The sequence below is a fragment of the Rutidosis leptorrhynchoides genome, chromosome 1 (genome assembly GCF_046630445.1).
Source record: "Rutidosis leptorrhynchoides isolate AG116_Rl617_1_P2 chromosome 1, CSIRO_AGI_Rlap_v1, whole genome shotgun sequence".
Classification (NCBI taxonomy): domain Eukaryota; kingdom Viridiplantae; phylum Streptophyta; class Magnoliopsida; order Asterales; family Asteraceae; genus Rutidosis; species Rutidosis leptorrhynchoides.
Window position 1 is genome coordinate 435,802,395 of NC_092333.1, and position 4,272 is coordinate 435,806,666.

A 4,272-nucleotide genomic window follows, 5' to 3' on the forward strand; every position below is an offset into this window, starting at 1 on the left:
GAAATTTCTTTTAAGGAGTAGGTAATGTAACATCCCGCCTTTTTCCGTTTACTTTTCCGTTATACTAATATAAAGTCCGTTATATGTTTATAACATCTCCCGTTGATACGCATTTTAAATTATCTCGTTTAGGTAATTCCCGCACCCGAACGAAAGTTGAGGGACTAAACTTGACAAGGGATCAAACCCTTGACTAGGTCAAAGGGTCAAACCCCTTTCACCCATTCATTACCATCTCCCTCTCTCTCTCTCTTTCTCTCTAGCAAGAACACACCCAATTTCCTTTCTCATTCATTCATCATCTAAATCCGGATTAGGGAGCTAGCAACCAAATAAATTACATATTCGTGATCCTCTCTTCATCCTCTTCATTTTGGTACCAACTTCATCTCATTTGGGTAACTTTCTAAAATCACTAGATTTTGTGTTCTTGATGTTTTTAACTTATAAAAGTGTTAATTAGTGTCTATGGCTCAAGTCTAACATGAATATATGATTTGTATGCTCGATCTCGTTGTTTTAGTGTAACTAGCATGAACTTGAATTTTGGTGTGTTGTTCTTGAATTTTGGATGATCATATGTAGTTAGATGTTGAAAGTTGATGTTTTTAATTGTGTTACTAGCATCACTAGCTTCAATTTGATGTGTAGGTTGCCTTAGAAAACTTCATGAACTTGATTATTGATTTTGGTGAATTTGGGTTAGGGTTTGATGAACTTGAAATGGACTTTTGATGCATTGAATGCCATGGATTATTGTTGGTAAGTGTTTAGTTGGATTGTATGCTTGATTACCTTCGAAACGGCATATCATACATGTAAATTGGTTGCCCGAATCATAAAATGCATTTGATGAACTTGAAACTTTGAAAATGGATTCGTAATGATCACTTGACGGAAAATCGGTTATTGAAATTGATGTTTTTGTTTGATGAAACGTGTTTAGTTGTTTTCCTTGTCAAATTACCTTTCCAACGATATATAGTATGCATTTTGGATGTTTTCGGTTCATAAAATATGTTAATTTGAGTTTTGGTTCGTGACTTGGACCATTTTTTTCTGCAAACTGCATGATTCCCAGGTATTGCGCGCCGCGCATTTACCCGCGCGCCGCGCAGAATCAGAAATCTCAGATGCTTGCCTTCTTGGTTGAGTTCTGACCAGAAATTGCACTGGGTGCGCGCCGCGCAACCCATTGCGCGCCGCGCATATGCCCAGCTCATTTTTGTTTTTATTTTTCCTTTCACAAAATGTTTCCCGCTTAACCGTAACTCCGATTAACATGAAACTTGGCCATTCTGCTCATAAATGATTTCTCATCATGAGAAAATTGTCGGATACCCGACCCGACCCCGTTGACTTTGACTTTGACCAAGTTTGACTTTTAGTCAAACATAACCAAACGATTATACAATCGTTCTAACATACTTAACTACTTGTATCGTGCATGAAACTTGACAAATTGATTCACATGCTATATTAATCGAGTCGTAACGAGCCATAGGACTAATTGAACATCTTTGACCTATCGTGTTTACCGTTATTGATACAAACCTATTGTTTAGGTCAAGACTAGCATTGTTCTTTGCACACGTTTACTTGTTGAAGTACTTTACTACTCGTGCATTCAAGGTGAGATCATAGTCCCACTCTTACTCTTTTTGAACTTACATTTGGGATGAGAAAACATAAACATTTCTTTTACTAAGTGAACACAAGTACAGGAAAACAAACATTCTACATACGAGTTTAGAACAAAATCCTCAATTCGATTATCATTAGTTACACTTGCCGGGTGTAAGCGAGAACTTATGTTGTATGGATCCATATGGGTTTGACAAACCCTCATTCAAACGGTTCGCTACCGTTTACGAATGAAATATATTTTCGAGAAACAGTGTATGTTCTAGCACTAAGTGATGGGGTTCAATGGAAGGAAACGTTAAGCTTTGATAATTGGGTGCTCGTGAAACAAACTTTTGGAATGTATTACTATTATTTCATTGATGCAAATCTTGTGGTTCACGTGTACTTACTTACTTAAACCTATGATTTCACCAACGTTTTCGTTGACAGATTTCTATGTTTTTCTCAGGTCCTTGAACGATACATGATACATGCTTCCGCTCATTATTTTGATACTTGCATTGGATGTCGAGTATACATGCATAGATGGAGCGTCTTTTGAATACTTTTAAATTGTGTCGCATAAGTTTCATTTGTACTTAAAACTTTGTATCGTAACTTGTGGTGGAACAATTCTTGTAAACTTGAACAACCTTTACATTTGAATTAAATGCGACATATCTTTTGGTCAAACGTTGTTTTAAAGACTTATGACCACGTAACGGGACCTAAGTAGACGGCGCCGTCAATGACGATTTGGTCGGGTCGCTACACCCGATCCCCGGTAAGAAACCTCAGAAAACCCTAAACCAGAAACTGAAATCCGTATCCCGAGGAAAACCCAATCATGATCGCCACTTGGAGACTGGCCTAGTCTCCGGAGAAGCCAATTAGGCTAAAGTCGTCGCCGGAAAGGAAAGGGAGCGGTGGACCATTATTCAAACAAAAAGGCGAGTAAAACCAGACCACCGGCGAGATGTTGGTGGCTGGTGAGGACAGCATCACAAACCTTACAAACCGTCAATCGGAAGGAGCTAGCAGAGATCTAATGTTATGTTTAAGGAAGGTGGATGGTGGTTTAAAGTGGTGGAGTGTAGCTGAGGAGGGAGGTGGAAGGTGGTAAATGGAGATAGAGGAACGTGAGAGATCGAATTCAAAATATCCCGAATTCCAAGCAGATAACTTATGTCACTACTTAAACATTAATCTTAATTGCCAAAAAAAATTCTTGGATTCTTTGATCATGTCTCGAAATCCGGAATATCCTTGACACCACGATTAGAAAGTCAAAGGTGCGATATTATCCTTAAGCTAGAGTACGTCCTCCTTTAGAATCCGACTGCGAGCATTTAGAGGAGAGTGGACAATCATTAAATTCGAATAATATGTTAGTATTGAAACGATTTTCTTATATAATCACATTTGTCAACTAGAGACTATTCCAAAAATATATATATATATTTAATCTGAACAGAAAGTGTTTCGGTGGAAACCTGCTGAATGATATGTACCCTTCTATTTCTAAAGGAATTAATGGGTTACCCATTTTAAAGTTTTTTATGTATGTAAATATGTATGTATGTTTAATTGCTCCAATTTCGTTAAAAAACCATGAGAGGTTTTATATATGATGTCAATTTGAATTAATGGGTATAAATGATGGATATAAATGTTTAGAATGAGTATATATGATATTATTCTTTTTAAGTGGATAAATCTCTACAATTTACAAAGCGTATGAGACAAATCTGACATGTCATACTGACAATTACTCTGACTCCTTACTGCCACTTGGAATTTTCTGGCTATTTACAATTAATTAAATAATTTCTCCACTAACTAACACGTGACCCGGTTATATCCGTGTATATATTAGGTTATAAAAATAGAAATTAGAAACACATTCAAAATAAACACACTTTCTCTCTCTTCAAAACTGAAAAACGCATATGAATTGCAGCGTCGATTATGGCCTCCAACAGCCGTGAATGATGAAGCTTGTACCACCAATTAATCCGTAACGATTTCCTTCACATAACGGTATCAATTTTGTATAATATACCCGTATTAATCGATGCAACGATTGTAGAACATATCTATAAAGGTACTGCAAAAGGTCACTTAGGGTTTCTAATTCATTCATCAAAATCCACTTACTCAACAAAATCACATCCTTATTTACGCGAATACTCAGGTTCATATATTCTTATATTCATCACCAGGTTTTAGGGCTCAAAACTGCGAATGATTTTATCTATTGTAAAAAGGCTACATTGGAAACTACCGTATATTTCATCTATTCTGAAGTTTCCGGCCAGATTGTAAGTTTTTCAAGCGCCTTCACTTATTAAAGCTTTGTATTTGTGTGTGTGTGTATGTGTTACTTCTAAATGTGATTTAATCAGATATTTGTTGTACTGTATTGGTCAATTATCGAAGCGAAAAAGTAACAGTTCATTCGAAATTAACTCGAGACAACGTTTGTATATTTCAGATTAAGGGAACAAGGGGTACACGAAGAGGATGTAGTTGGTCAACAATTCAACATATCTTCTATACTAATGACGAGGTTCTTACCAAGCACACTACAATATCAGATCTCATTGACACCTTTCATTTTTGTTATGTAATTAAACTTTGACTGTA